Raw genomic sequence first — 13,169 nt, forward strand, 5'->3', positions numbered from 1 at the left:
TCTGTGAAAAGTTCACAGACCTCTTGAAATGTGGGTTCAGTGCCTCTCCGCCCTTCCTCCAGACTTTAGGTCCTCACTTTTCACATTAAATTCATAGTTTCATCTGAAAGGAGAATTTTGGACCACTGAGCAGATTACATCCTTCAGACATTGTGGTTCAGGATTGTCTTAAAGGGTGTACATTCAGAGCACAATCAAGTAACTTTTACTTGAAGTTGTTGTAAAAGTGCTATATACATCTACCATGACGTAAAAGAAATTTTTAGGCCTCGAAATTGGGCTTCTGTCTCTGTAAGAAGCTCCAGATCTTTCTGACACTCCGCCTTCAGCACATCATACCAACGGTGCTTCTCCATTAGGCCGTTTACAAACGGTATTAGGAGTGTTGGACTGAGGGGTAGTTTCCTTTGGTAAGTTCAGCAGATCCACCAGCTGTTGCCAAACACTGCTGTCGCTAGTCTGGAGGAACTGAGAGGAGAAAGTGTGGGGGAGAGGTTCTCTGTGAGGCTGAGGGTAACTGGGAGACTGCAGCTCAAAGAAGGAACTGTGTGAAAACAGGCGGTGCTTTAGGTGCCCTCCTCCCTCCCCCGAATGGTTGCCTTGGGAGATTCAAGGGTTCTTCAAATACGCATAAAAGAACTGATGAATGGATGAGCAACAACGAAAAAAAAATAATTTCTTTCATAATATGAGAGGTATTAACTCAAGGAAGACTGCATGTACACCTAGTCCTGAAATGACTTTGCTCTGTAATAATCTTAAGACTATGTATATATGCACTTTTTTTTTCTACCACGTATTTTAAATCTCTTCAGTTTTTCATTGAAATGCTCGGATACTGTTCTCTGTTAGCAACCAGCATCTTTACAATAACATTTGGCTTCTTATCCTCCTTGTGGACGGTGTTCTTAATCGTCAGCAGTCTTTCTAACATTACTTATACCAGCGCTGTCCAAACTTTAAGCCCACAAGGTCTTAAAAGTTTCAACCCACAAACGTTTGAGATTTGAGTGCTGTCCTTTTCTATTTTTACTTAATTGTGTTCTTTGCACTTCAAATTAAAATGAATGCAAAGGACTTGCATAACAAAACAAAAAAACCCTTAAGATAAACACGAAGCACTTGACTTTTATTTTAACTTATCTCCATCTTTTTTGAAAGGCTTCACTCACATCAGAAAAATGTCAAACTACGTTGGCTTGGAGACGGAGCGGTCCTCTGTCTCTTTTGACTCGTCTGAACCTGTGCCGTTTTCTTCTCAGAGCAAGTAACTGCTTCAGCCGGTCAGTCTTCAAATCAGGAAAACATCAGTAACTCTTTAAAATGATGGCAACCTTCAACCGAGCAGTCCACTACACCAGCATGGAGAGAAACGCAATGTGTGCAAAACTCCGTCCTGAAGGGGAAATTATGCCATAACCACCTCAAACATTTTTCCTCAAACATTTTTATTTTTTTAATGAGGGATTATCTGCTTCAGCCACCTGTGCTGGCAGTCTGAAAGTCTACCGTTCTTGAATTGTGTTTAAGGGCCTTTACATTTCCGAGAGGTTTTCATTAGCCGTAAGCCATAATCATCGAATTGAACATGTAAAGAAGCCATATTATTTAAGAATTTTCAATTTAATTAGTAAAATATTTGGTTTCCCCCCCGCCCCCCCTAATGTTTATGGAGACTAAATAAAAATTAAAAGCCAACGTAAACATATGAAAGATGTTACTGATTTTGTGGAAACACTTTTATTTTTTTCCACCTGTACTGAATAAATCTACAAAAAAAATTTGTTAGATATTGCAACAACAACAAAAAAGCTATCCAGCATAAGATGAATTTCCGTCCAGGGTTTTTACACGTATTAGCCAAGGGTGCCAATAAATACCGGAAGCCTGTGTAGATGTCTGAGTGTGTGTCTCCATTCCCACGTCTCCTCTCATCCCAGACAAACCGCCTGTCAGGCGCAGAGGCTCCAGACTGTGGTCGGCATTCTTAACTGCACTCAGCAGTGACAGTCTGTGGACGCGGCCTCTCAGTTCACCTGACTGATGGATATTGGAAACAAAGGATTCCTGTTGCAGTCGCTCGCCGAGAGTCGCCCTACAAATAGCTCGGGGAGTGAGGGGAATTTATGGAAATGTGCCGTGTGGCAACAAAAGAGGCGACGGAAGACAGCTGTGTTAACAGTGATGCAACAAGCGGGGCGGCTTAAAAAAAAATCTAAGCCATCAGGAGCTGACGGGACTCGCAGAGGCAGTTTGTGTTGTAAACATTGCATCAATACCGTGTAATTATGTCTTTACGTCTCATTGCCCAGCATGCAAACGCGATCGGAGTTTATTTGTGGAGGAAATTTAAATTTCAAAGACAGAGAGAGAGAGAGGGTCTTGAATATTGATGACCTGCACCTCCATACACATCTCTTTGCCTTTCATCTCCTTCCTATATATAGTTCACGGCAAGGCTCCACTTGGAGGACGGCGGCGGCTCAGAGCGCCTTAGGATGATGGCAAAGGAGGGGACGAGCAAACGCAAAGAGAAAGGCGCAGGCGTTTGTACAGTTTAAGTAGATTGGTAGGGATGTCCAAGAATGTGAGAGAGGGGTAGGTGGGGTTGGCCAGGGGGAGTGAAGAGCACAGGGGATTAACGGTTCCCACCTGTCAATCACAATCAATCTTATTGAAGCTGTGCTTCCTGAGGCGGGGGACTACAACCGATTCCTGCAGCTTCCCGGTGCTCATCCTTTGATCCTCCTCTCTGTCTGCAGCTACAGTTTTTTTTTCATGGCTCAACACTTGTCTATGAGTTTCTCCTCTCCCCTGTGCATGCTTTATATATATATATATATATATATATATATATATATATATATATATATATATATATATATATATATATATATATATATATATATATATATATATATATATATATATATATATATATATATATATATATATATATATATAGGCTATAGGCTTATTGTTTCTCTAGTGTTTGTTGGAAGATCTGCCTCAGAAAAAAAGACAAACCCAAAACAATCTATCAACTCTAGGCAGTATTATTTGACATGTTCTTCCAAATTCAATTGTTCACAGACAGAATGAACGCGTTCTGCTGTTTTGTCACATTTCTGCTCGCCCTAATGCCACTAGGTGGTGTGAGCGCACAGCCTCTGACCACAGAGGGCCTTGATTGGCTAAATGAAGTGCACACGAACCCGGCATATTTTTTTCCCCCTCTTTCTTCTGTGTACAAGCAACATTACATGCACACAGACACGCATCTCCTCATTGGCAGTGTGGCCCGCTGATTTCCCCTCAAGCTGCAAGCACTCTGATGTCTTTGTGGAGATAAATGCGCCCAGCCTCGCCGAGGCAGCGGCGTGCGCGCACCCTCACACCTAAGAACAGTGAAACATTTATGAAGATGCTCAATAGCTACTTTGCTGGGCTGTAAGTATCCCTATTTACTTAAATCATGCAAACGTTTTGCCATTTGTTTACCAAGATATGCAACCCCCCCTACACACACACCCACCCAGACAGATGCAGAATCGTTCGCCACTTCAATCTGTGCAATTCCCTGCCTCTCATGGCAGTTTATGAGGGTGAAGATGTGCATAGTTATGATTCCAGCAGAGGTGCTAAATTTGTAAATACACCATGCTCACCCTCTAAGAAAGAAACGATAAGAAGCATTTTCACGCGAGATGTGATGCTGGTCCTGCTTCAGTGGTTCAAATTAAAAATAGAGACATGTAATTCAACGAGATTGTAGCGTTTGCCTAAAAGAAAACCTCTAAAAGTTGCTCTATATCTAGTTATTGTCAATCTTGTGATCTTTACAGATCATCTGGAAATGTGATTGATTCTATCTACTAAAGCTAAAGGGATTGCGAACGTGGTGGTTTAAAGCCTCTAGGTTGCTAACCCTGCTCACCTGATGACAAAATGGAAAGATATGAGCTTAGATGTGTAATTTAGTCAGGGAGAACATTGTAGTAGGCTATCATTTATTATTCTATGATATTATTCGTAAGTTAAAAAGTTTCTTCATCTACCCTGGTCGTGGTAACAACCTTTTCAGCAAGTCAATGTTCTTCTTAGGCCTTCTAATGATACATCATTGGGTCCAGATGCATTAAACCAGGGAGAGAGCTAAAACATGCAGGATGCATTGTAGCTTTTTATGGAGCTTAAAGGAGTTAATCTGTGTCACAGTAGTATATGATGGATGTCTCATAATCCTGATGTGTGTGAGTTCTCTTCCTCAAGAGAGGATCTTTGTTGGAGGGCTTAGCTGGTTTGCTGCAGATCGCACACCTGTCTGCAATCACCTCATCAGTTTAGCGAGTTATGGATATGTTGAATGGTTTATCATGATGGAGTCAAACCTTCTGGGTTCCTTCAGAGTTTAGTTTTGCCTTTGGAGCAAGAAGTATGTTTTATTTACCGTCCTTGAACTCTAGCTCCTTGTGTCCTCTGCGCCTCTCGGCATCAATATTAGTTTGGTTTCCATACTAACGCCTGAACCTCTCCTCGGACCTCTCCACGTCAGATTTCTCCTTGACTATCGCCAGTCCCTCGGTTGTCCACTGCAGCTCTGAAGTTCCCCAACTCTCTCGTGCCTTCCTGCTCTCAACTTGGATTTCCATTCCCTTGTTGAATCTTCCCATCTGGACCTCATCTTATAAACCTGCCAGGATCTCCATCCTGCAGAACCGTAAGCCAACTTTTCTTATCCTTCAGGTCTAAAGAGTCGCCTCCATATTTGTCCTCCAGAGTTTCCATTTGCTATTATGAACTCCCCTCTCCCTTTTCATTCTCTGCCCCAGTAAATGATTCTGAATGTGGGTCAGGAAACTAAAGGATAAAGCTCCATTTCAAACAAATTATTTATTATTATCACAAAAAGCAGAGGGGACTCCATTATTGGATTAGGCTTTGAGCTGTTGCTTGATTGTAAATGACTAGATTTGGATTTGGGATAAAAGAAATCTTGATGGAGGCGTCCTTTACATATAAAAACATACAAAACCCTTCAACCTAAACATAGGCAGATGTGTCTAAATTCTTCTCTGGAAAGAGTCATTGTTTGGCAATCATAAGGCGGCTTATGGAGTGCAAATTGGCAGGCTTTTATCTATTATCTTAACTGTTTATATCTGTGGTTCTCAAATAGAACCCAACTTTGGGTCACAAAACATGCTCCAAATGGGATCTTGTGGTGTTTGTGTAGCCATCCTGTTATTTTTGAGTGCTTTCTTATGATGTTGAAGCGCAAGTCCCTGTAGAAGGAGAACACAATGGGAACCTAAAATTAAAATTTCTCTAATCGTCTGTCGAGAGGTATGCCCTTAAAGGGTGAGCAGCTGCTTTGCACTATTAGATCATTGAGTGTTTGAATCAGAGCTGAGTGGACCATGGTGGCGTTCTTTGTCGATCCAGGGTTGTACTGCTGCTGCTGCTGCAACACAAGCCTCTGATAATAATGTATTTGTTCAGTTTGTTCACCAGTTTGCTGCCACAGCCTGGTGTGTTCAGCAGCCTAAAAGGATGCTTGTTTGCTTCCCCAAATACACATTTCCGATTGGTCAGGCGTGCAAAGGATACACACAGTTTGTTAAACATCACGGTGTGAAAGTGGCAAACAAAAGGTACAACCGTGTAAAGGTGCACGGGTGGTGCTTTAAACATGAATTCACTCGGCCACGTTTATTTATTCCAATTGCAACAAACAAACGCGCACTCTTTTCTGACCATGTATGCCCATACAGCTGCGTTCATGTAATCTCAGTCCTTGAATTGTTGAGTGGCAGAACAGAAAGACTCACCAGCCCATCTGTATTCCTGAGTGTGCGTGACCTGCACTCTAACGGATGAGCTTTTGTCCACAGGCGAGCCAGATGAGGAGCGGAGTGGAGTGCTAGTATTACTACCCTGCATTGGCACAGGCTCTTGGTATTTCTTACCGCTAGGCTCAGCCGGCCTTATGTCTGTCTGTGGCAGCAGGGTGGAGTCAGATAAGTGTTGTGTTGGCTTGGCAAGATTTCTTGTTGGTGTGTTTAGAGCTGCCCATCTGTGTGTTTGCATTAAGGCCAACTTAGGCCATGTAGAGGTACAAAGTGTGTGTGTGTGTGTGTGTACACACAAATGTTGCAGGACTGTGTTGAAACGTGAAGTTGCTGCACGTTCCTTAGGTTGGTCTCTGGTGGACTATGAGCAAAATAGTTTTTCATCAATTCCACACTTGAATTGCCTAAAGCCTGTTGGAAATACTGAAAAGAAAATCTGTCCTGCAATTGTTGACAGACTCCTCACTCGCCCATCAAAAATGTATTTTTCTCCAGTGTGCTTTACTGAAACTCTGTCTTATTCATCGAAAGAGAGAAACCGTATTTATCTCTTGTCACAGAGGTCAGTGGAAGAATGGATAATGTCTTGCAAGAATTTTTCTTCAACGCCATTTGTGACTCCTCTCCGGTATTGCATTCACTTGATGTATTTTTGAAATAATTTGATTATTGAGACCTCATTTATTAATGAATGAAAACCAGCAAAAATCCTTGAGCCAATCAGTTTCACAGTCCATTTTTCTCAAAGCCCTTATTCCCTTCTGAACTGCCATCTTGTGTTTATAATTTATCGTGAACTGTGAGCTCTGTTCTTTATTTATCCTCAAAGAAAATATTAGACAGAAAACAGATCTACATGGAAGACTATTTCTCTTTACCGTGGTTATAAAGGAAAGCAGGCCCTATGCATCAATCTCCAAAAACATGAACCAATACGCCTTATATAGCACAATTAGAACCACAAACTGGAGAGACTTGGAGATTATATCTCACAGTAGGTATCCTTTGTTTCCAATAAATATATAAAAGCTTCACTGCAGGCTGAATTTTCCATACTTTCTCTGCTGCCAAGAACCACTGTAGTGTTGAAATAACCTGAAGCGTCCACAAATGCCACACAACTATCTGTAATTGTTTCCGCTTGTTTGCATTTTGCTCGCTCCAAGAAACCATATACGCTCATAAATTAACTGAGTGGTATTACAGCGGCAATCAGGAAAGATTAAGAAGGTGTTGCAGCAACTTCAGTCGGCTGACATGTGACTCCAAGTTGTCTCAGTAATGATAGTAGTATACAGAACTCAGTCAGTAAAGTCATCTGCTAGTTAAAACAAAAAAAAAGGCAATTTAAAAAGCAGGAGAAGTTTTCTTATGATGCTGACCATACCCCCCAGTAGTTATGGTTTTCTATGTGTTGTGTCTAAAGCAAATTTCTTTGGCCTAATTGTATGTCCAGGCAAACGCACTGAGCGGTCCACAGTATTGTACCCAATAAAGACGACTTCAGAAGATTACCAAAAGATCCTCGCTCTTATGATATCTTTAATAAGGATGGTTTTACATCCATCCATCCTTCCCTCTCTCCCTCCCTGTCTGTTTCACCCTATCCATCACATTGTTTCCTCTTTTTTTTTTTTTCCTCACTTTGCCTGACTGGTTTTGTTGCTGGAGATCTGAGTGATTAACTGCCAGTGTGAAGCATGTGTGGGCATGCCAGCCCATCTAGCAGAGTCCCCCATGGCTTCCCTAAAAAAAAAAAAAGAGAAATCAAAACATCAGCCTCTCAAGCCTCTAAACAGAGTCTGAAGACCTGCTCCTTTTCCACTCTAATGGCCCCTGTGATACTTCCCTGGAGGTAATGATGTTTTGCGAGACAAAACTCTCATTGCAGTGCTGAGAGATGACAAGGCAAAAGGGCTTTCCTCTTTTAAACTGTGTTACACTGCAAGCTTTATTTTAGTATTGTGCCTCTGCAGCGGTATAGTTCTCACCAAATGTGATTATCTTTATGTAGAAATATCGCCAAGAAGAACCCCAAAAATAAACATCTACAAATGATAATTCTGCTCTAGCCGACAGACCGTTTTGTGTTTTTGGGAGTGAGATGTACAACAGACTGGGAAGACTCAGTATTTGCATTATCGTGCATAACTGAATCTTTGTGTAATTTTAAAAGCATTAATATTAATTATTCCCTCTTTTCCTGTGGCACTGTGCCCTGCAAGGCTTCCTCGCCCAGGGGGAGAACAGAGGCACACCGTGGAGAACATGCACGAATCTCCAACGTCCTTGCAAAAGTGACTAAATTGTGCTTTGTAGAGTTTGACTTCAGAGTCTCAAAGATGCCGGGCTTCTGTGGGGAATGCAATAAGGCAGAAACTCACACCATCCTTCAAATCCAGCAAAATGAGCTATTTTACAAAGATGCTGAAATGGGATGCTGAGAGACAGAAGGTGTGTGTTTGAAATGTGGGTTACTGATTCTTGTTTATCACACAGCTGAGCCAGTTTTTATGAGCAATGGCCTTTCCTTGACTGTTGTTGCACACTTCTTTACACTCTGCAAAAGGAATCACAACTCATGAAAGAGATGAGGACTATAAAGTCTGATTTTTGCAATTAATAAATATAATGTGAAAATGTGCGTGGCTAGAGCAGCTCACATTTCTACAGTCACAGATATGTCTTACTAGAACTACAAAACTGGAAGTTTATGTGATAGACACACAAAGTAAACGCATAATTTTGAACAAGATTAAGAATACAAGTCTTGGATAAACAAAAATCTAACAGTTTAGGGCGTCTGTATTTAATTTAGAGCTGTTGTAAACTATTATTTTAGTAATAGAGTAATTATTCTAACGGTTAATCAAGTAGTCACAGTATCACTATCGGAAATTTTCAAAATTGTATAGAAAAAAACTATACTTTTTTATAGTTTAGAAGATTAATCTGTAACAATAATAGCTCACCTTTTAAATTAACCTGGACAGAAATCATACAAAAATCTGAGATTAGATTCAATTTAATAATAAAGCAGCAGACTCAAAAACACTTGTATAAAAAATGTCTATACCCCAGATTTTTGTTTACATATTCATATTCAGTCAATTTAATAGATGAACTCTCACTTTGTTCAACTATTTGTATCTTTGTATCCATGTGCGCGATTGGATTTGATGCCTTCATCACACACAGAAAAACATCTGACATCTACGTACCGCCACGTTGTGCTCCGCTACCCATTTGTTGCTGCCAAGATGGTTTGAAATTTATTTTCCAGTTCGTTTGTAAAGCTACACTTATGCTAAGCATCAGCTACAGCAGCCGGCTGTGTTCAGTCTATCTGCTCCACCAGTATAAGAACACCCGCCACGCTCTTTGCCACCTTTCGCTTCGTTCCAGCCACTATTTTAACGATGCATGCCTATTGGTCTCGTGTAAAACGATTAAAAATCTGGATTAAGCAAAGAAATCACCCTGGATCAAAGTTGAAAATTGGACATTATGATGCTAGTGCTTAGCATTTGTCAACAACTCACAGGCGGAAGTGAGAGCCTTGTGCAACATGAATAGTAACACGGTTCGCTGAGTAGTAAAACATAATTTAACAAAGCTTCGAGACAGATAATTTGCCTCAAGGAATTTTAATAGATGTACTTGAGTAATTGTTGCAGCCCTAATTCAATCCCCTTTTCAACTAGCTGGTAACTCTGGAGGAGCTGCAAAGATCTACAACTAGAGTAGCAAACACTAGACTGCCATTCCACATTGTATCATGTTAAGCTTAAAGAAATATGCAGATATGTGTAAAGAACTCTTGAGCATCATTGTTCATATAAAAATGCTAATTGTGCCGTAGTGTTTGTGTATGACGGCAGTATGAAAAGTGCAGATATGGTGGCATTTGCAGATAAAATAACCTACCATCATTTACATAAGACTTTTTATAGGAACTATAGGAAACCTAATTTTTTGTTGTTGCAGGACATGATTCTCCTGAGAAACCAGTGTGTCTACAACAAAGATATAAAAGTTGGAACTAAAGAAAACTGAGGCTGTGAAATTTCTTTCATTGGCAAAGAAAGAAGTGAAAAGCCCTGGAGGGTGAGGAAAAGTTTGTGGCTACGCTCTCAACAAAGGGTGGCTTCGGTTTGGGAATGCTTTCTTCCTCTGTCGTTTCTAAGTGCATTATATTTGCTTTTGACCTGAACTGATTTGCTGCTGGACTGCTTTGGATTTTCTGAACTGTACTAACCTGCTTACAGCTTTTATTTTGTAGAATATGTTTTTTGGTTTGTTTGTTGTTTCCCAGAACCCGGTTTTGGATTTGGGCTTTGCCTTTAAGCCGATGGGATTTGCATAGAAGCTCTTAATTCTCTGCAAGAGTGTGAACAGTTTATGATGAAGCTTACTTTGGTATCTCTAAGTGTTGTCATCCAGTTGCGTGGCAGCACTGTAAGGTTTGCTGGTTCCCACAATGCAATTTATTTTCAAGAGCTGTGCAGAACTTTTTTATAAAATATGGTTTTAATAGGCAAACAAGAAATTCGGGTAAAGAAAGCGTAATTTTTTATTTTATTTTTTTCATTTCAAACTTAAATGGAAATGAAGCAATCAAACCTCAACTAGCCCTGCCCTGAGTCTTTTATATGTATCTCCTTATGCAAAACACCTGATTGAAATGACTGCATGACCTCCTCTGCAGCCAGCAAAAGCCTGTTAATCACCCATTCATTTAAATCAGGTCTTTGGAAGCAAGGAGAACCTAAAAAAATGCAGGACTGGGGTACTTGAGAACCAGCTTTTGGAACCACTGTAATAAAGAGATGAGCCCACAGGGGATGACATGCAATCCATTTCCACAATAGTTCTTGTGAGCAAACTAATTCCTTGTAATTACAACTAAAAGCTACTTAGCCACTAAAATTACTTTGTAAATTCGATTAAGTGGATAAAAGTGTAATGCTTATTTCTATGGTAAATTCCAGAATTGGTTAAATATGGAAACATGCCTGTCAGGGACAAGTTAGCAGTGCCGAAAAAAAGCACCACAGTATTTATTGAGTTGAACGGCTCAGCATGTTTTCAGTAGGATTACATAAAGGGAAACGGTAAACGATGCAAATATTAGATGCACAGATATTCAATGACATAATAAAATATCGTGACAAAATCAACATCATTGCACATGACAGACATTTTCAGTGACATGTACCACTAGACCTAAAGGCTGATGTTAAATCAAAGCACAAGCTGTTTAAAGTAACTGAATATTTTACGATATGTTTTATAATACATTACCGAGGAGGCTTTACACGTCTTGCTTAGGATATATGTGGAAAATCCCTTCACGTTTAACATTTTCCATGATCAAGCAGATTATGTGCTGCTTTCATACACTTAAATTGCAATATGATTGCCATAACTACCTTTACCTCTTCCCCATATTTATTAATATAGTAAATCCCAAGTTTTTAAGCACATTTTCCTTTCAGTTAAGCAACATTTAGTAACTCAAAATAACAGAATCACAGGTCTACCATACCCACCCACAGAGTGCATGGAAGATATTATGAAAGAACAGTGATGGCAGTATTTCTTTTTTTTCACTAGCAGCATATTTATTAGACAATGATGCAATGAGAAGACATGCTGCTTCTGAGTAAAGCAAGCCTGTGTTTGATAGGAAAAAAACCTGTCACTCTGCCGCTCTCATTACGCTACTGCCTGGTCTGTCAGCATCACAGGAGCTAGATTTAACAATTTCACACTTGTTTCCCCACACAAATTGTGGAAAATCACCCAAGTATATCAGGGATGTCACCAGCTGAAGCCATAAGTAACGAGGATTTTTTTATTTAAATTTTTTTTTTATGTTATAGAAAGAATAAAGTTAAACTGAGCAGCACTTGAATGACGAAACAGAGTTCGTTCTGCAACACTGGTGTTGCTCTGGCTTGTCGTGGTCAAACTGAATTGCCGGTCTTCGTTTTTATTTTCTCTTGTATTCATGGATCATGACTGCAGGAATGAGACCCTAGAAATGAATGGGTCAAAAACGTTCTCAGGATGGCTGAGTAGAGCTGCTGCTGATGCTCTGTGCTGGAGAATTCATCTTAAGGCATCTGATCAGGATGCCCTGAGCTACTTGGACAGATCCTACAGGGAAGATACCCTGGGGCAAACGCACAACGGTTGGAAGCGGCAAATATATAAATCTTATTTCTGTCCTGGGATGCCTTGGTTTCATTTGCTGTTGAGAATTGGCTTTAGAACATCACATAGCAGAGGGATGCAAGTTTTTTTTTTTTTTTTTTTTTTTTTTCTGCAGGTTAATTTTTCACACAAAACCAATTTAGGTGTAATTGCAAACATTTCTGTCATTTAAGCAGTGCATCCACACGGATTCGCCAACTTGGGAGACCAGAAACGATTTTTGAAACCTGGCTCCAGACCAGATGCATTTCAGAATGTCTGTTTCGTGTTTCCGTGTAGCCATGGAAACATACATTTTTTCTTTTGAAGTCAAAGGTCCATCTCTCTTTCTATTCTGCATGTGCTGCACTTGCATAAGTAAAAAAACATGGTATTGCTCATTCTGTTTTTTGTCGTTCTCTGACAGCATTACAGCGCCACCCATTGGCCTGGTGTACCTACTGCGCCATTTTCTGTGTTTCATCCTGTCGTGTGGTCGCAGATTTTCTCTTGGGTTGTTTAAAACAAGTTGTCCCTGCATGGTCGTGTGTGGCAGTGGCTCAGGTGGGAGAGCAGATGGCTGTCACCTGGGAGGGCATCCAGTATAAAACATCTGCAAAGTCTGCATGCATTAAATGACGGCGTTAGGCTGTTTGCTGTGTCGTGGCATCTTGAATAGAGAGAGGTATTAAAAGGAAAGCTACACATGCATATCCATCCCTGTTAGCATTTAAAATAAATGTTTATGGGGAATGGCTCTTACAAAGAGAGAATGGCAAAACCCTTGGCAGGATTCATTTACGTGAAAGAAACTATTTTGAAATGCAAGAAACAAGTTGACCCAGTAATACACACTTTTTTTTTTTGTAGATATGTTTATTGATTTTTTTTTTGTTTAATAATAACAACAACAAAACACAAAACAAAAGCTCAGCAGTGCAGTCCAGAGATAAAAGTAATACACACTTTAACCTGCAGGTTGAAGTAAAACAGCACTTTTTACTGAAAGCCCATCAAGTCGGTAATGCTACAGATGACCACAATGGTTCTTTGACCATTGAGAGAGAGACTATCAGGAAATCTGCAACAAAAGCAGCATAGTAGAGTCATGTATCTAGC

At 40.2% G+C, this 13,169-nt stretch overlaps 1 protein-coding gene across 4 annotated transcripts in view; it reads left to right on the forward strand.

Moving 5' to 3' along the window:
* Positions 1-3,270: 3,270 nt before the first annotated feature.
* grid1a (glutamate receptor, ionotropic, delta 1a) overlaps positions 3,271-13,169 on the forward strand; it is a 356,932-nt gene continuing 347,033 nt past the window's right edge. For 2 of the 4 annotated variants that reach the window (XM_044135669.1, XM_044135674.1), the window contains exon 1: positions 4,333-4,720. The gene's annotated coding sequence lies outside the window, so the exon portion shown is untranslated. Of the gene's footprint in view, positions 3,451-4,332; positions 4,721-13,169 lie in introns of those variants that run through there. The other 2 variants (XM_044135670.1, XM_044135671.1) reach the window with 2 other exon arrangements.

Source organism: Gambusia affinis, linkage group LG13, assembly GCF_019740435.1.
Source record: "Gambusia affinis linkage group LG13, SWU_Gaff_1.0, whole genome shotgun sequence".
Classification (NCBI taxonomy): Eukaryota; Metazoa; Chordata; class Actinopteri; order Cyprinodontiformes; family Poeciliidae; genus Gambusia; species Gambusia affinis.